This window comes from Lissotriton vulgaris, unplaced genomic scaffold (assembly GCF_964263255.1).
Source record: "Lissotriton vulgaris unplaced genomic scaffold, aLisVul1.2 SCAFFOLD_423, whole genome shotgun sequence".
Taxonomy (NCBI): Eukaryota; Metazoa; Chordata; class Amphibia; order Caudata; family Salamandridae; genus Lissotriton; species Lissotriton vulgaris.
In genome coordinates, this window is record NW_028247221.1 from 578,616 (window position 1) to 598,907 (window position 20,292).

Sequence of the window (20,292 nt, forward strand, 5' to 3'; positions counted from 1 at the left end):
GCTGGTCAAGAACGCTGGGGTGACCTCCTCGTGGTGTTGCCCGCTCGAGCTCGGGCTGTGGACTGCGGGTGCAGAGTGGGGCAGATCCACAGTGTCTGGCCGGAGCCAGAGGTTGCAGATCTCCTCCTCCTTCATTTCCTTCTCCTCCTTCTCCTCCTTCTCCTCCTTCCCCACTGGTATGGTGCACCCAGCTAGAGGTGTGACTGATCTATGCCAGGGCAGTGGGTTGTAGGCATGGCACACAGGGATATGTGCCATGTAGACTCTTCACTTTGTTCTGCACCAAGACACACAGCCTGCAAAGGCAGTGTATGAGTGTCAGGGTTCAGGACCTCTAAGAGTGGCACAATAAGTGATGCAGCCTTTAGAGGCATTCTCTGGTCACCGTGCCCTGGGTACCTGTGGTACTATTTACCAGGGGCGACCTGTGGCCAGAGATGCTATTTGAGTGTAGGCTTCAATGCAGTTTTAGGTAAAGAACATAGGCCCTTACTACCTAATTAGCAGGAGTCCAGGGCACACTCAAAAGTACATCAGCAATTAAGCAAAAAGTGGGGGCAACCATGCAGAAAGAGGGCACTTTCTTACACACTTTGAATAAAATGGCTTGTAATATAAAAAATAGAGTGCCATCTCAGACTTCTGGTGACCGTTACAAACTTCAAGGCCAAAGATATCACCAGAACCCCTCCATGGTAATACTGGAACACATTACACAGTTAACCATTATGCATGCTCTGTATGTACTTAACTTCAAACCGTTGTGTAAATGCAGATAGATACAACTCAACCTTAAACAAGAGACAACTCATTTAGCTACTCGTGTATAAACACAAATACCAACATTTGCATTCGGTTCGCTCACCAGACAGCATGAGGAATGCGTCCTAATGGCTATGTTAAAACATCAATAGAACATGAGAGCTTACATGGTGTGATGAAATTGAAGGATTAGAGCTTTTTTGAAAGTTCCAGTACATCAACTAAGGAAGGAGATTCGATCTAGTGCCTGAGCTTTCCGAGGACCTTAATTTGAATCCAGTTAGGCAATGTGCCAAAATTTTAATGTGTGAGATAATAGTGTAAGTAACAAAGATATGCCACCACTAGATAAATACAGTCTTGCATCATTTTCCATCACCTCCCATAATAGGCAACATTGTCGCTCTCTGGCTAGGTCCATGCTGTAGAAAAACCAACATGTGCATGCGTTTACTTTGAGAACAGATATCCGGCTTCTTATACTCTGTGGATACCCCTTCGATCGGAGCTGTTGGTGAGCCCACCTCAATTTGACAGCCATATAAGCTCTCACGATTTTCTTTATTCTACTTTATTCTTAAAAACTCAAGCCTACTTCATCAGTGTCTGTGGGAGCTTGTTATTGAGAATATTGGGAGATTCCACCACACGCATCTTGTTCAATTGAAGTATGTTAATATGCAGTTCATGCTACTTGTAATCCGAAAATACAGTTTTCCATTAAGCCTTCAGTGCGTTCTTTTTTGATGGACTCACTTGGTACCAACCATCTTGCGGACATCCGATGCTTGCAGGTCTGGTGAGCACTCTGTGACCTCCAGCAGTGCTCAGTGTTTCGGGGGAATGCTTTAGTGAAGACAAAAGATCTGGCTCTAATGATCTACAGCATAAAAGAACAGGCCTGGACATGTTTCTTTTCCATGCATTAGAACATTAAAGCCAGACCTACTGGCCTTTCAAACGTGTATTCTAATACTGTATCAGCCCCCAGTGTGTGAAATGGTAGGCCGCCTCTTCTCCCCTGAAGTTCGGGTCTGACCCCCCTGCATAACATAGCAGCAGGGAGAAAGTGCATCTGTTTAGTGCCAGTTTAGGATGGAGGCTCTGGCCTGTGGGGGGTGGAGAGTTGCAGTACTAGATTATGGCACTCATGCCCAGTGTACAAGTGGGCACCAGTGCAAAAGGCATTTCTTCTCTATAGACCAAGTTTTGATATCCTTTGCTCGCGTCTGCACCTCCAATTGCCAATTCTCAGACCGGGGTTCCCTGCATTGAATAATTAGAAGTGGGGCTGTCTTCTCAAAATGGGAATAAACTCCGGTTTTGGTGCTCAAGGTAATCTGGAGGACGAGAAATTCAGTGAGCAGTCCTAGGTTGAACAAGATAGGTGGATTATGTCCATACAGTGCATCACGGCTGTCAAGTACAGTAATAAACGGTGTTCAGCCAAGTTTTGTTCTCACATATCTCCTATCTTAAACGTATTTATGTTCAGATCAGCAGAAGGCACAGTACAATAATGCAGCACAAAGTATAATGAATCGGTAATCTGAGCAGAAATGATATACCTGTGTGCGTAGCATGCAGCAGTTGAGCAGCTGTGTAAGCACTGTACAGTAAAGAAAGAAAGAAAGGCTACTGGCTAAATGTACACTTTGCAGACGGCTAATACTTGCAGAGTTTCAATGTTTGCAAAGGTTGGAACAGATATAGAAATGAAATGACAAAGTATTAATGCAGTAGCCTACAGATAAAAAAAACTGCTATATTGTTTAAATTTTTTTCACTGCTTATCGAAGACAGTAAAATGGAAGATGGCAATCTTCCCACAAAATTTTTCCTTCGTGTTTTTGACGTCACTTAAGGTTTGTGACCTTACATTTGCAAAGCAATGACACAGGTACCAGGTAAGTAAGGATAGTGTGTTTGTGTGGACTTGGTGAGCAACAGAGTATTCTGAACTCTGCGTGTCATGCACCAAAAGGGCTACTGCGCTGAGACACTACTACAAAGGTCTCTGAATTTGGCAAGCAGGTTGGCCAACCGAGTGTTTGACCAGCAAGCTAAAGGGTAACAAAGAAATTAATCAAAAAATAAAAGTTGGCGCTGATGGGAGTTTGCTCGTCTTGCTGAATCTCCACCACTTAACGTGCTATTGAACGTGCTTTTTCAGTAGTCCAGTTAAGTCACTGATTCTTTCTGTGAGGGGCTTAGCAGATGTTGGCGAACATTTGATGACCTTTAGTTAAAATCGTAAGAAGCTGCCAATACGTCACACCTACTGTTCCCAGTGAGTTGTGCCAAAATTACTTAACATAAATGAACATTGTGTTTAAATTTATTTAAAATAAAGGGATGACAATGGGCCAGTGCTGTTGGACAGTCTTACACTAGGACGTCATTGTGCATGTCCTCTGCGTTCACCTACCCACCCTCAAAGCTTTAAAAAGCTGCTTCAAATCTGGGCCTCTTCTGAGGGGATCATGGAGAACTATCCATTTTGACAAGGGTTGTGGAGGAAAGGGAGTGTCTCCCGCCAGGTCTCACTCAGTAGATGACCCTGAAGTGTATTCCTAAAATAGCAGAGGTGCTGACCAAGTTAATTAAGAAAAGGCAAAGCAGTCTTCAGCTTCATGCAATCCAGCGAGCAGCAAAGATAAATTAGAAGTCTTGGTCTCATGCATGCTACCTTAGATACCCTCATTTGAAACTAGTATAATGTCTACATTTTAAACGTCAATGCCAAAGAGGCCAACTTTGAACCCAGAAGTTAATCATTTTCCATCTTTTGATAACCTTCCATCCCACCGACCCCAAAAACTAAGTCTGTAGTGGGCCCTCTTGAAAACTTAGGGTTGAGGTTACTCTCTGATCTAAAACCATGAAACACTGGGGTTTTCTTAACCAATATCTCTAGGTTTGCTTCCGGCGGTAGGGAAAGAGGACACAAAGTCACACCTACTCACTCTGTTTATTGGATCCATAACCTTCCAAGATGTCAGAAATGGAGGCTTGGCACCTTTTGGTTGTAATTATACTGCAGTCATGAAACGATAAAGCCGTTTACATGTTGGATCAACACTCCTGTAGCAGGAGCTTTTCTATAAGCAGAATGGGAAAGTGAAAATGCTAGCCCTCAAACCACTTTATCTCACAATTTTTGTGAATACAAACAGACAAAAATATTTTGTTTGTATGGGTCAATTTATTTTACCCTTTTCATGAATTTTTAGTCTTTTTTTTTTATAGGAACATTTTTTCAGGTGAGAAGGCACAAAAATACAAACATTTACACTATTTACAGCTTTGGATACACCTTCACGCGAGAAGGACTCAAAGTGGATCCCAAAAAGGCAGAGGCCATCCGGGCAGCAAGCACCCCACGGAACCCCATGGAGGTGAGGAGCTTCCTGGGGATGGCAACATACTGTGGTCGATTTTATTCCCAATTAGGTGGCAATGTCGGAACCTCTGCGGACACTCATGCGCCAGGACCTCAAGTGGGAATGGTCTGTGGCAGCTAACCAGGCCTTCAATGATATCAAGGCGAGCCTGCTCGACAAGACCGTGATGGCGTACTTCCAGCCACAGCACAAGACGGAGCTTGTCGTGGATGCAAGCCCCGTGGGACTGGTGCTCCTGCAAGACCACGGCTCTGAAGTATGGAAGCCAGTTGCATAGGCCAGCAAGGCCCTGACCGACACTGAGACGCCCTACGTGCAGATCGAACGTGAAGCGTTGGCAATCAAGTGGGCGTGCCAACATTTTCATCTATACCTGTGCGGCCAGGAATTCAATGTGGTGACCGACCACAAGCCGCTGCTGCCACTGTTTGCGGGATCGTCCCGTTTGGCTCCCCCCACGGATTGAGCGATGGGCCGTACAGCTACAAGGGTACAACTTCAAGGTCATCTTCCTCCCTGGGGCACACAATCCGGCAGATTATCTGTCCCGACACCCGGAGGTGCCTGTGTCCGCCCGCCCTCAGGCTGCAGCGTAGAGGCTTTCGTCCACATGGTTTCGCAAGCGGCTTGCCCCAAGGCAATGACGCTGAAAGAGATAGGACAAGCCACCCAGGAAGACGCCACCCTGTCTCCAGTCCGGGAAGCACTGGTAGGCAACCGCTGGGCTCACTTAATGGATGGGGCCCGAGCTCTCCGGCTGGAGGTTGGCCACGCGCGGCAACAGATATGGCAAGTGCGGAATGAGTGGAGCATGGGGGAAGACTGAGTCGTCCTGAGAGGGCACCTGATTGTGGTACCCAAGAGCCTACAGAAGAGGATCCTCGCCTTAGCCCATGTCGGACATCAGGGAATGGCCAAGACCAAAGCCAGATTGAGGAACAAAGTCTGGTTCCCGACCATGGACACCATGGTGTATGAAATGGTGAGGTCATTTCATGCCTGCACGATCACGGGAGGAGACCCCTCGCCAGCACCAGTGATCCCTGAGGAACACTGCAGCACCCCGTGGGCGCACCTGAGTGTAGACTTTGGCAGTTTTCCCGACGGTCATCACATGATGGTAATCCTAGATTTATTCTCAAAGTTTCCGGTTGTTGAGGTCATCACGTCGACAGCGTTCCCACAGGTAAAGAAAGTTATGGACCGTGTCTTCGCCATCATGGGGTTGCCTGAAGAGATCAAATCCGACAATGGACCCCCCTTCCAAGGTCGGGAGTTCCAGGACTACCTGGTGAAACTTGCTATACGACATCGAAAGATCACCCCATTGTGGCCCTAAGCGAACGGGGAAGTAGAGAGGCTGATGAGAACCCTCAATCAGGCGCTGCGCATTGCTGTTCAAAAGAGCCCCCCGAGACAGCATCCCGTCAGATCAAATGTGGGCGCCTGGGATGAAGGATGACTAGGCTGTCCAGGCGAGGAGAGAGACCATGAACCGGAAGGCAAGTGAGGCTCGTCGAGCGCAGGAGCCGACGCTTAACATAGGAGACTCCTTGGTATTCAAAGACCGGCACCCCGGGTGGAAGTTTCGAAGGGACGATGGTGATGGCCCAGAAGGGACACCTTCTAGTCACCCGCAACGTCTCCAGTTTCAAGAAGGCCACGGAAACGGAAGCTGACGTTGAATCTGAAGTATCTCAAGACACGACGCCAAGGACACCCCTCTCGGGATCATCACCAGGGTGAAGTCCAGCCTTGGAGGTGCCCAGACCACTGGATGCAGGGGCCAAACCCCAGTTGAGCAGGCAGACCCAGGACCGTGAAAGGGCCCAGGAAACCCCGGCTGGGGTTGTGCCATCTCCCTGTGACCGAAGTCAACGATACAGTCTCCGGCCCAACCCTGGTCCCAGCCAACGGCTCCGAGACTTTGCCTGTGCATCCCCGTGAGGGTGGTGAAGGTGTTGATATCGGACTAAAACAAAGGAGGGATGTAGAGAGCCTCTCTGGCTCTCCTCTACAATGTATCACATTCCATGCATCCAAACACCCCTCTGGGCGGGCTCACACCCAGGGTATAAATAAATCGGCGGGAGATCGCTCGAGGTCTTCCCACCTACGGAGTATCCCAGTGTCCTGTGTGCTTCTTTCTGACTGACACACCTGGGCCCGGTCACGCCTGATCCTGGCCCACCACAGGTGAAAAGGCTAGTCGGGGGAGACAGTGTTAACGATAAGTAAACTGACAAAAGAACAAAAGCAGGACTGGATAGCAAGCGAGATGGCTGAAGCGCGGGGTATTTGGCACAAGAACTTGCTCAATGGGGCTGTGCTGCGGCCTCCGTAAGTGGGTCCTGGAAGGTAGTGCGTGGGGCAGACCTGAGGCAGGAAGCGGGAGGGAAGGGTTGGGGCTTAACGGCAGGATAAATGAGTGACGGAAAACACAGGGGACAGCACGCTTGCAGACTGTTACATTAACAGAACATAACCTACAAAGAAGAACCACAAAATTAAACCGTGCAGAAGTGTAAAAATAAACTGAGGGGCTAAAACGTCACGGTAACAGTGTATCAGCGAAAAGCAACAAGAATACAAGGAACACAGAGGTGAAAGGGCTATTTAGGGGAGACCGTGTTAATGATAAGCAAACTGAACAAAACAATGGCTGAATAACGAGCCAGATTGCAGCAGTGCTGGGAAGCTGGAACTGGCTACTCAGTAAACATGTTGGTATGGTGCTAATAAGAGTTTCCCCCATACTTCTATTTCCAATCTCTATTTATCCAGCAAACCTGATATTTGCTAGCTTTGATTTCAGTACGCTAATTTGACTGGAATAGATCCATTGAACCTTCATCTACCCAAAGTTTTCATAAATACTCTGCAACCGTTTTTGACGGTCATAAAGATATGTATGCAGGTGTAGACCAGGTGGCATTCTGGAAGAGTGGATTTCTTGTCTTGACTTTTTTTTTCTTTTTCTGTTTTTTGGCTGAGAAACGGTTATCAAAACTATCCCTGTTGAGTTTCTTCTTTGTTTTTCTTTTTTTTGTTTTTTTTCTTGCTCTCAACCATCTTCCAACATAACAGTCCACAACTACACGCATCATATTAGTGGTGCAGACTGTTGTGATGGTGCAGGTTGCCATTCCGAAATTTACAAACTATAATCTCCTCTCCAGATTGTATTATTTTATATTTTTCTTTTTACAACCTCTCCCTTGAGCAATCCATTTCCACTCTTTAATAAGTCCAATGTAAATCTGGAGTCTTCATTTGGCAATCAAAACTGATACTGTACCTTTCCTAAAAAGTAGTAGTATCTGGGGGTATTTAGCCCGTAAATTGGCATGCCTTCCCCCCCAGTTTACCCCCAATCAGTCGGAGAACATTTTGAATAATTAAGGGACTATTCTCCAGGTTGAGGGAGGGGTGTTTGCTGGTTCAAGGAAGGCTTCGCTTTTGATGCATTCTTAACTCCGATTGTATGAAAGTATATTCTCAGAATTGGACCGTGTACCTGGGGGCAGGATGGGACATGTGGAGTAGAGAAGACTCTCGGAGATGTTGAATATTCAGAATGGGCATCATTCAGGGATTTCTTAATCTTGGACAACCATCACCAACTCCCCGACGTTAGTTATAACTCCTACTGTTACCTCTGATTATGCACATCCTGTCGCCACTGAGACAACCAGAAGCAGTGCATTAACTTGTGTAACTAAAGTCTTTTCACACAAAGTAATTTTCCTGGTCTTCTAAAGGATATTGATTGTAGTTAACACTAGCAATTTGACTATCCACCATCTTTTTTTATAAAAATAAGATATGGGGAGATTTTATTTGGCAGAAGCCTGTCTCGATCATGAGTTACGATTCAGAAAAGAAGGTGGTGATGAACAGAGTGTCTGAATTAAGCAGACCACTCTTACCCAGTCCAAAGATCAGGGCTTGATCCATCACCGTTATTTATCTCACTGCCCCATCCCAACTCAGAACCTGGCTATATGCAAATCAGTCTGTCCCTGGCCCAGTGCATCATGGGAACAGGGCAGACTAAACTACCAAGCCAATTCTTCACCAGAAAGGAGACAAGCTACCGGGGACCGGTTTCTGCCATTTCAGGCGTCTTCGGCCCGGCTTGCTTGAATCCTGATGGAGCAGTGAGAAAGGGACTCATGTCTGAGTATACCCTGCCACACCTATAGTGGCCAAAAACGATTCAGAAAAGGGGGTGGTGATGAACAGAGTGTCTGAATTAAGCAGACCACTCTTACCCAGTCCAAAGATCAGGACTTGATCACCCCTTGTTGTAATTATTTTTGTCCACCCTAAGCGTGGAAGGGTATTCTCAGATGTGAGACCCTTGCTCATTGCACCATCAGGATTCAAGCAAACCGGGCCGAAGACGGCTGTAATGCCAGAAACCGGTCCCCGGGAGCTTGTTTCCTTCCCAGTGTAAGAATTGGCTTTTGTAGTTTGGTTTGCCCTGTTCCCATCATGCACTGGGACAGGAACAGACTAATTTGCATACAGCCAGGTTCTGAAACTGGGATGGTGCAGTGAGCTAAAAAACGGTGTTGGATCTAGCCCTGATCTCTTGACTGGGTGAGAGCTTTCTGCTTAATTCAGAGACTCTGTCCCTCACCACCCCTTGTTGTAATTATCGATCATGAGTTACACTTAGCCCTTCAAAATGTGTGGTCTTTCTGACTTGAATGCCACAAGTCCAGAACATGGTCTTAAATTTTCAGGGTCTTAGCACCCTTTACATTGATAGGAATGTGTGTCTAATGGATGGACCGGTTGCCAAGTGCTTTTGTGCTTTGTTAGGTTCAGGAACAATTGCAGTCCTAACCTAATCTTGCCTTCCTCTGTGTCACCTATCAGCCACTAGGACCTACAAAAGTAAGTGTCCATGTCTGAAGACAGTTGAACATTGTTTTGCAAACTAATGTCGATTGCAGTAGAATTCCAAAATTGCCAATGAACAATTTAGCACCATAGCTTTTAGTTACAGCAAACTCTTAACCTGTACTGCTGCATGCCTTTTGTGCTGTACAATCTGTCAGCAGGTGCTGTAACCCCAACCGCATGAATATTTGACTTTTATTTTGGCCATGCTTCTAAGGCTGCGACAGGTCTTTGGCACAGAGGCCAAAGTCTGTCACTATCGGAGGTTGTGGACCTCTCCTGTGAGCAGCTACGTTCGGTCGAAGAGCACAGTCTTGAGGGTTTTCTTGAAAATGTTCAGGGAGGGGGAGCATCTGATGTCGATTGGGTGCTCATTCCAGATCTTGGCCGCGATGTATGAGAAGGCTCTTCCACCTGTTCTGGTTCTTTGGATGTGAGTGGCGATGTCGGTGTCGTTGGATCGGAGGTTTCTTTTGGGTAGGTGGAAGGAGATTCTTTCATTGAGGTATTGGGGTCCGGTCTTGTGGAGGGATTTTGTAGGCGTGGGTGAGTATCTTTAAGGTGACTCTCTTCTCGACGGGGAGCCAGTGGAGGTTCTGCAGGTGTTGGGTGATGTTTATGTTGCAGGAAGCCTAGTACGAGTCGGGCTGCGATGTTCTGTATGGTCTGAAGCTTGCAGAGACTTGTTGATCCCGGCGTAGAGGGCTTTTCTGTAGTAGTCTGCTGGTTATGAGTGCGTGGGTGATGGTCTTTCTTGATTCGGGGGGGGGGAATCAATTTGAAGGTCTTTCGGAGGATGTGGAGGGTGTTGGAAGCAGCTGGAGGCGATGGCGTTGACCTGTCTGGTTATGGAGGAGGAGTCTCGAATTGTGCTGAGGTTCCGGGTGTGGTCGATGGGGTTGGGAGGGCTGCAGAGGACATTAGGCCACCAGGTGTTTGTCCCAGGCAGAGGGGGAGGGTCCGTGGTGACCTCTGTCTTCTCAGAGTTGTGCTTCAGGTAGCTGCTGCTTCTCCAGGATGCAACGTCCTTCAATCCTTCCTGGAAATTATGTTTGGTGGTGGTGGGGTCCTTGGTGAGGGAGAGGATGAGATGGGTGTCGTCGACGTAGATTACTATGCAGAGTCCATGCTGGCTGACTATGGTGGCGAGGGGTGCCATGTAGATATTGAAGAGCGTGGGGCTGAGCGATGATCCTTGGGGTACTTTGCAGTTGATTTCTGTGGGTTCAGAGAGGAAGGGAGGTAGTCTGATTTTTTTGGCTTCTTCCGGTGAGGAAGGAGCAGATCCAGTCGATACCGGCGTCGTGGAGTCTGGCTAGGATTGTGCAGTGGGAGACTGTGTTCAATGCTGCAGGGAGGTAAAGTAGGATCTGGTAGAGGAGGGTGCGGAAGTAGTCTGTGCGGGAAGTAGAGCAGTCTAGCTGCGGAATCCAGATTGGAAGGGGTCGAAGGTGGAATACTCTTCGATGAATTTTGTTAGTTGTGCGTTGACTGTCATCCCTGTGACTTTGGCTGCGAAAGGTAGGAGGGAGATGGGCTGGTAGTTCTTGAGGTCCTTGGGATCAGATGAGGGCTTCTTGAGTAGAGGTCTGCCTTCTGTGATTTTCCAGTCATCGGGGAGGATGCCGGGCTTGAAGGTGGCGTTGATGGTGCGTCCTAGTTCTGGAGCGATGGCGGTGACTGCTCTGTAGAAGATGTGTGGTGTGCAGGGGTCCGCGTGGGCCCCGGAGTGAATGCTTTTCATGTTCGAGACTGTATCCTCGGTGGTGACTGGGGTTCTGGAGGAGATGGCGGGCTGGCTGGCGTTGCTGGAAACTGTAGTGATTTCGTAGTCGAGTGTCTGGTCTTAGAAGTTGTCATAGAGGCTCTTGATTTTCAGATGGAAGTAGGATCCGAGCTTGTTGCAGAGGTCCTGGGAAGGGGTGATGTATTTGGCTTCACTGGAGGACTTGGTGAATTCCTGGATGACACTGAATAGTTCCTTGGAGTTGCTGGAATTGGCCAGTATCTTGTTTTGCATGAAGGCCTTTTGGTGGATCTGATGCGTTCGAGATATTCCATCTTGCCTTCTCGTTGGTGGTGCGGTCTTCAGCCGTTTTGCTGTTTCTCCAGTTCTTCTCAAGGCGTCTGCAGGTGCGTCTGGACTCTTGGAGGTCTGCAGTGAACCAGGTGGCCTTCCTGGGGTGCTGTCTGTCTGGTTACGCAGGGGTGCAAGCTTGTTTGTGGAGTGCTTTGGCTGCGAGATTCGCGCCGGTCGAGGTGGCGGGGGCATCGTGGTTGAGGGTGGGGTTGAGCAGCCCCTCAGTGGCACAGAATGGCTCCCCAAACCAGCAAAGATCTACGAAAAACGTAAATGTGCCTTCTCAATACGGTCTGTGGGTCCCACTAAACGCTGAGTGTGTTCCTGAGCAAGGAACGGCTACACCTACGCTTGATTTAAAGGGGTGCGGAGTATAAGGGACGACATGGTGAGGGGGTGATTGGGGAGAGTGAAGCGCACAAAGTTGCTTTGCACCCAGGTTCACTAACCTGTGTAACTCATTGCATTGTATTTAGTACAATTGTAATTGAAAGTGCTTTCTTTGAAAAGAGTCTTTGGCTGGACTGTAGAATTATTGGCTTCTGGGGGGCCTGGCTTAGCGTCCATGGAAGATGGTGGCTTCCTTCTGAGCTCTCCCAGATCCTACTGGCCATGACCACTTTCTAGACATCCTGCTGTGAGGCCCCACACCAGATTGAGACCTCGCCTGCTAAAAGGGCGGCATCTGCTTCTTGACCAGTGGCCTGATCGGAGCATGCGTGAGACACCCGCATGCCTTCCCTTAAAGATTATCGAGCGGGCACTATGGACCTTTGCCTTTTCAGCGACACTGTGGCCCTTTTGTGCTGTACTTCTCGTTGAACTGCACACTGATCTGCTCCCACGGGCTCTGCTGCACTGCCGGGAAAGCAATCCCCTGTGGCTTACTCTGAGAGGCCTTGACACACTTGGCTCGTCTATAGTCTATGACTCACTTTACCAAGAGCCGGGGAAACCTGCTCTATGAAACTGGACTCCAAAAAAAGATTTGCTGAGGCTGAAATGCCGGCTAATTTTTTTAAAAGGCTATTGTAAGTGGCTAACCGGTTCTATGGAACAGCACTGCTGCTTATGTAACTATAAGAAGGAAAGTCCCTCCCATGTAATATGCCTGCGCCCAGTCTTGAAAATTTTTAAATGTTACTGGCTGAAACCCTTGTTCCGCAAACTGTGCCTACGACAATACAACACTGATATTTCTGCTTATCTGACGGGTGTGAATCTGCAGCTTTCAGCCAATCACACCTTGCACTTTAGTGGATATGCTTCTAAATGAATTTGAGTGTTGCTACAAGTAGCAATTGATAAAACTCTAATGCTCGATTTTCTTTGTTCAGATTACATTTTTTATATAGTTAGATGGTTTTAATTAACTTGATACAATAAATGTTATCTATCCTTCCTATCAAATAAATGGCAGATTCTCCTCTCCCTCCCCAATCTTAGTTCTTGAACCAGACCACACCTACAATGTGTACGATTTTCATATGCTACCAATGCTCCCCTTGAGACTAACCATATCAGCTACCGCCTATTGCTACATCTCTCCCACATACAAGCTTTGTAACCTCAAACTATAATTCCTTGTGGCAACTCCTACCAAACAGCCTACACCTGCTGATATTTTACTTGATTATTGCTCCCCCACCCCCACCCACAGCACCTGTTTTTGTCTCTGTAATAGTTTTTGTGTTACTAAAAATGAGCGAAAGAGTTATTGGTTTCTTGAGTTCTGAGCTCATGCACCCCTCACTACATCCCCAAGAAGCCGTTAACTGCACAATCCTCACCCCTTCGTCAAGTGTGGAAAAAATGTACTTCGTCCAGTTTGCAGAGTCCTATTGCGATGGACTCAAGAAAAACTAGTGGCAAACAACCTCCATGGTTGAGGCCCAGTAGGTTGTCTCCGCCCCCCTCAAACGGATCTGACAATTGCGTTCTTGTTATCTTCCAGAAGCATGTGCAGATGGTAGATTTGCAGTCATTGCTTGTGCCGGTACACAACTAAAAATTGAGCATCACCCGTTGAATGTCTTACCACCATTAATCTAGGTCCAGAGTACTGCTTTTTTTGTAAAAAAAAAATGTTTAAAAGAGTGCTGATTCCAAAAGCTCTGCTCAGAAGCATGTGGCCAGTAATTTTAAATGTTGGCACACGGAGTGTGTAGTTTTTAATCCAACTCATTGCTATTATTTTTTTGAATTTTCGATCTTGTACAACAATGTAACATAGTGCAATCTGTCAAATACAGTGTAATATATGAACGTTGCTGTGCATTATCGCATAGAATGATACCTACAAGTTGCAATCGCATCACTTGATCAGAGCATGGGTAGGTACAGTCCATTAGAGTTCACCTGGAAATGATAACAGGTAGGCCATATGTGGACCCCCAGATGCCCCTTGGTATGCCATATCTTAAAGCCATTGTTTAATTTTGGGAACCGCCTTCCGCCCCAATGCCTAGCCACCCTTCTTTTCACCAGTAATGAAGCCATTGCTACCAATGTACCTTTTGCTGGCCGCAGAGGCTCAACAAGACCCAAGAAGCACATGTGGGGATTCCCCTACACCCCCCCACCCCCCCCCCCCCCTCAAACTCCACATCTGAGAGTATGTACCACTTGCTCCCAGTAGCGGTGGATAGGAGCGCACCGCCATGCCTAATTTAAAGTCAGCCTCTGGAGAACCACACCTCACTGTTTGCATCTGTACAAAGCCCACATTTTTTAAATGGAGTATAATACATTTGCTGCAGATACTTAAGTGGATAATCGTTAGGTTGCAGTTAGATGTGAGCATACCTATTACATGCTGCAAAATCTCCAATCGTCCTGGGTCAGTGGTGTCTCAAGTAGAGCTTTCCACTGGTCAAACATCCTATTCGGACCAGACTTCTATCTCTTTGCGATGCAGAGTACAGTTTGGTAACCAGTTTCTTATGTATGATGCTTATGAGCAGTGTTTGAAGCGTCCCTAGTGCCTGTGGCGTGGTTTGGAACTGGCCGTAAGAGCCGCATGTAGCCGGTTATATGTAAAGGTCCACATCTGCTTCTATTCTGCTGTACTTCAGCAAGGGGTATGACCGTTCCCTCTGAAGAAATGGGGAGATGTTTACCCAAACTCGCTTCTTCCAGTAGTCCGTGACCTAGACTCCTGTGTAACAGTGGCCATGCACGTTCTGCTGCTGCCGCCCGACTACTTACCTGCCTCCATGCCCAACTGGTGCAATATACTGTGTTAGTGTCATAGTGCTGTACATCTGTATGTGCATGCGGTATCATGGCCTTAAGTGGTATTGGGTAGACATTATCACACTATTGCCACGCGTGGCATGCATTTTGATGGGAAAAACAAATGAGGTGCAAACCCGGTTTGCGCGCACAGGTAATAGAGGTGCAAGTTTGGGGCACCAAATCCGCCCTGGTTATACGGCAGCATGAGTGTATCCCAGTTAATTCTAGGCTGCTTGTTGGTCCAGTCTGGCATGATCCTCTATGAGCATACGGTTCTGCAAAGCCTGTGCCCAATGTTAAGGGGATGTTAATGAGCAGGTGAAGAAGCTTTGGAAATATTACCATTTTCATAATAGCCACTCTGTCAGAGATAGGGGCAACCTGGACCATCGGGCCACTTGATCCCAGAGTTCCGAGGCTGCTCTGCCATAATTATATCTGACGACTAGTTGCAGGTCCTCTGCACCCATATATCCCCAGATATTTGATAGGTTCCATACTCCACACCATGACCAATTGATACTAAGCCCTGAAGACATATTCACGTATAAGCGGCACCAAATGCACCGATGGGTCTTGGATATATAGCACCATGTCGTTTGTGTATACTTAGACGGCCAAGGGGAGTTGCTAAAAGCATAGCGATGCATCTGGTGCTGCTGCCAGATCACGAATGCCAGAGGTTCCAATGCAGAGTGGAAATAGTATCGCTCGTGAGGGTACCCTTGGCTGGTGCCCCTATAGATTTGGAATGTCTCAGATGTGTGCCCGTTAATCCTCACCCTCCCTGCTGAAGCAGCATAGAATATATGTACCTAACGCAAGAAAGCCTGTGAAATTCCCATGCGATGGAATACTGCAAACATATGTCATTGTGTAGAATCAAATGCTTTGGCAGTATCCAATAGGCCAGCCGCTGACCTAGTGGGGTCCAACTGATGAAGAGCATACCCAGATTCTGAGCAGTGGAACGAGGGGGCACAAGCTTGACGGGTCCGGCATGGCCAAATTTGCGAGTGACATTAGAGCCTGGCGAGCCAGTATTTTAGCTAATACTTTGGTGGCCGTATTAATGAGGGACATCAGGCGATAGAATTCACAAAGCTCCGTGACCTGTCTGGATTCAGTAACACTATAAGGAGGGCTTCTCTGAGCGACTGAGGCAGCACGTACGTTTGATACGCCTCCTCATCCATAGCATGTAGGTGTAGGGCTAAATGGTCTGCAAATTCTTTGTAGAATTTTCCTGGCAAGCCAATCATGCCAGATGCTTTACCGTTAGTGACTGTATGTATAACCTCCGTTATCTTTTCAACAAGGATCTGCTGTACTAGAAAATCAATTTGCCCTAAGGATAACCACGTCACCTAAGGCACGTTTCACGTATAATCGTGCATAGAAGTCTATGAAAGCTGCACAGATTGCCGGTGTGTTATGGCACACCGCCCCATCCTCAGCCAGCAACTCCACTTCATGTACTTGCGCCCAAGATTCCTTTAGTTTGGCAGCCTTGCTGCGGCTGCACCTTCCTCACTCATTTCTGCCAGTCCTGTTCTATTAGTTCATGTTGGCCGCACCACCTGCAACATTGGCCGTCCACCAGCAAATTTCCGCCTTGCTTTTTACTGCACAGGTATATAGCCTCTTGCCTCGGCCACAAGAGTATTCTATTGGATTCAACTTTTGCCTGGCCCCAACAGCACAGGCACCAACACTCAGTGCTTTTCACTGCTCCGCTGTTAGTTCCCGCTCTTTTGGGTTACTATGGTCTCCCTTTGTGATTTTTTTTTTTTTTCGGTCTAATGAGGAAAAATGAAGACCGGTCCCCAGAAATGAGTTCTGCAGGCCCAAATTATAGCAACCTAAAAAGATGATGGATGGAATGCTTAACATTGTCCAACATTCGCCCCTAGTACAGCGATCTGGGCAGAAAGCCATAGTTTGTCTTGCTCTCCATGCTGTTCCAGTTTGGACCCAGCCTTATGCAAATCAGACTTGACCCTACTCCCCATGGGAACAGTCAAGCCGAACTGCCAGGCCCTCCGTGGACCGGAAACCAACATCTTGGGACTGGTTTCAGGGTATCACCCATCAGCCAGGCTAGCTTGAATCCAATGGCATAGTGAGCATGGGACCCATGTCCAGGCATATCTGTTCCACTTGGGGTGACAATAGCAACAGAAAAAGATGGACAGAATGCTAAACATTGTCAATCATTTACCCCAGTACAGAGATCTGGGTGTAAATAATTGTTTTTTGCTCACCATGCCATTCCAGTTTGCACCCAGCCATATGCAAATCAGTCTTGACCCTGCTCTCCATGGGAACAGTCCAGCCTGAACTGCCAAGCCAAAAACGATGGATGCAACCCAAATCTGTGACTGGGGGGTGAATGTTAGACCATGCTCCGCATTCCATCTATCCTCTTTTTGTTTTTCTATAGTCACCCTAATGGGAAGGTTATGCCAGGATGTGGATCCTGTGCTCAATATACCACTGGATTCAAGTTTGCATGGCTGTAGAGGGGCGATACCCCCAAACCGGTCCCAGGATGCTTGTTTTCCGGTCCAGGAAGGACCTGGCCTGTCGGTTTGGGCTAGACTGTTCCCATGGGGAGTAGGGTCAAGTCTGATTTGCATATGGCTAGGATCAAACTAAGGTGACCTGGAGAGCACAAAAGGATGGGTTTAAACTGCATCTGTGACTGGGGTGAATGTTTGACAATGATCAGCAGGCAGTCCTTCACTTTTTGTGTTGCTATAGCCGGCCCAAATTAAAGCACGTGTTTGTTCTTAACCTGAATTTCGCGGACTCTAGAGGGGGGCGGGGGAGGGACATGACACCTGGTCTGGAGGTTTGCAACACCTGGTCTTAGGGTTCGCAACTGTTTAGAAAATGAAATAATTTTGTAGCCTAATAAAGGATATATGTGTAAATAAAGCCAAATTGAAATTTTTTAAATGCTCTGTAAATGTGAATGAACTTAAAATTGACGGCTAAAAATGAAGTTGGAATGCTTAGCTTTATTCTTGAAGGCAACACAAGTACAGGAAAACAAATTCTTGTATGGGCAGTTAGTGGTGCAAAAGAATCACTGGTATGTACCAAGGAAAATATATTGTAATAAGATCAATAAAGATGAGGATATGCTAAAGTCTAGCACGTCACATTGTCTTTTGAAAATCACAACCAATATTAAAAAAAGCTCCACCCTTACCAATAAAATTAAAATATAGACTTTTTTTTCTTAGTTCCTTTGTGAATTAAATACATTATTTTGTAACTTGTATTTTTATTGATTTGTGTATTTGCCGCGTAATTGGTTCTGTAATAGTGTGTATTTAAGGTTCAGTTTGATTGAATATTATCTTGGGCGGTAGCAGTTCCCATACTTGGAAAGAATCTAGGGGCTAAATTCTTAAATGTTATGTAGTTACAAACTACCTAGTTTATTTTCTCGTTTTCTGTATTACCCCTCCAATTGCATTTGAAGCAGTATAGTTTCACAAATTGTTTTACAATCACTTTTTGTTTTCTTTTTTAGGTCTCTGTTTACTAATATTCATATCTGCCGACGTGTGCCGTCACAAATGGTGACTTTTCAAGGGGTGGTCAGGTTTGAAACCTGTACAGAAGCTCAGCATTGAAATGATGTGCCAAGTTCATCTGATAACTTGCAACTGTTATCAAACCTTTTTAACATCTACCTCTCCCTTTTCAGTGAATTGTGTGGTGTTTGCAATACTGTTTCCTTATTACACAAGGGACTGTTTTATACACTGGTATTTGAAAGCCACAATAAAATATTTGGTTTTATCTTTGCTTCCTTGAGTGTAATTACTGAATTTTGTGACCAAGCTGTTTGCCAATGTCAACAGTGCACCTTAGTCGGGTTATATTTATTTATGACATGGGGGAGGATTGTTTCCACCAGACTTCATTGTTTACTGATTCCCACTTTTTGTCGATGTAAGGAATACATCTATATATTAATTCTCTATAATGGTCGAAGTTGTACTCTTGTGGAAACCTGGATTTGTTCTTGTAAATGGTTATTTATTTCTTGTGCAGGTCCTCCAATATTCTGGCTTTACCTAACAGCTTGGACTCTAAGCAAGACTGACTGGAAGTTTTCCAGGACCTGTTGCATGACTAAAAGAGGACCTGGAGGGTATCTTGGATTGGTAGATAATGTAAATGTTTCTGGCTCTTGGGTTTTGTAGTTAACTTTCTGGGCATTTCATTTTCTGTCAGAATAACGTTTTCTGACTCTGCTGGAGTGAAGAAAGTAAAGAGAAATGGCTTAATCCTCAACTTGGTCTTTAATATAATTGAAACTTTACATCACTAAAGCAAATTTATTTTACATTTCTTTAAGATATCCTCAGTCAACCCCACAAAACTAGGGTTCCACCAAGACTTAATTGCATCGCCGAACGATGTAGGACGCATATTGTGGCACAGTCAGTTTAATACTCTTGGATCTCTCTCTTCTGCCTTTGACACAGTTGACCAAGACACCACCCAGACCATACGTATATTTCATGATCTTGGCTTGCTGTGTCTTAAATCCTTTCTCTCAGATTATTCCCATTGAGTGTCATTCATGTCCAAAGTCAGACGTTACAGTTTAACAACCTGCTTGCTCATTTTATCTTTCTGACTGACTGGGTAAATTTTTATAAGCAAGAGACTCCTGTCACAAGTTCCCCGACAGGTACTCTACTATGTTTTAAATGTTGTTAACTGTAGACCATAGGGTTACCATAAAAGTGATGTTACTTTTATCATGTCATCACTTTCCCCATGACAAGGCCACGACGCAACTAATTGTTGTTGCTGGATTAATATTTGTGGGTACAGGCATTTATATCTGTGCCCCATAGGAAGATGCCTGCTCACTGTGTGTAAACTCGTGTAGTCTGTCTTGACTGCGCCCTCTGATTTCATGTAATGTGTGCATAATACGTGGTTCAACTGTATTACCCCACTTCTCATGTACTTCTCACAAGTTCCAACAAAGTCCTCGTTACCTGAATCTGCAGCAAACTTGTTGCCAACACTGGTGTTTGGGTAGAGCACTAATATCTGTACTGAAGCAACTATGCGTGAGGTTGTGAGGGGTGGGTATAAGGAGATGGGTTGTAAATTCACTGTGTTGGATAGATTGACATGTGAAATAGATGACAAGTGGTGTTCCACACAACAATTTGGAGTGTTGGAAAGCATTAGGCACACATCTCCATAAAGGGCAGGCCAAATGTGGGACAATCTCACATGACCATTGTTCTGAGGCCACCTCCTATTGTGGATTCAGGGATAGTATAAAAGTAAGCAGCAACTACAGTGCTATGTGGTATGCATGATAGGCGAGAGAACAATATCCGACCGAAGCACTCCTCACACCCCGATGAGGGTATCTTTTTACATAGAGATCTTGCTGCGGGACCAAGATGTGATCAAAAAGTTACAAGGAGGGGTGGGGTTGCACACTACTCACACTACTCGGGGAAGTTGCCCCTAAGGGCTCTGGTCATTGTAGTAGAGTGTTTGCGATGCATCATCTTTCGATCTTGCTGTCTTCGTCATCCCTGGACACGTGTTTCGGGTTATCAACCCTCGTCAGCAGGGATAGGCAGTGTTCTGGGGTCGCCGATGGCTGCCAATATCTGCCAGGTATAGTACCACTCCGGCGCGTAGGTGCGGGATCCCAGGCTCGTCAGCCCGCTGCTCAAGGGAGCTTTAAATTACAAGGAGGGGTGGGGTCGCACACTACTCACACACCGGCGGAAGTTGCCCCTAAGGACTCTGGTCATTGTAGTAGAGTGTTCGCGATGCATCATCTTTCGATCTTGCTGTCTTCGCTGTCTTCGCCGTCCCTGGACACGTGTTTCGGGT

The 20,292-nt window shown here is 46.4% G+C and overlaps 1 protein-coding gene across 1 annotated transcript in view; it reads left to right on the forward strand.

Moving 5' to 3' along the window:
* Positions 1 to 18,131, forward strand: part of LOC147665212 (guanine nucleotide-binding protein G(I)/G(S)/G(O) subunit gamma-5) — a 45,900-nt gene extending 27,769 nt beyond the window's left edge. Inside the window, exon 3 of the mRNA XM_086949672.1 lies at positions 17,939 to 18,131. The gene's annotated coding sequence lies outside the window, so the exon portion shown is untranslated. The remainder of the gene's footprint in view (positions 1 to 17,938) is intronic.
* The last annotated feature ends 2,161 nt before the right edge of the window (positions 18,132 to 20,292 follow it).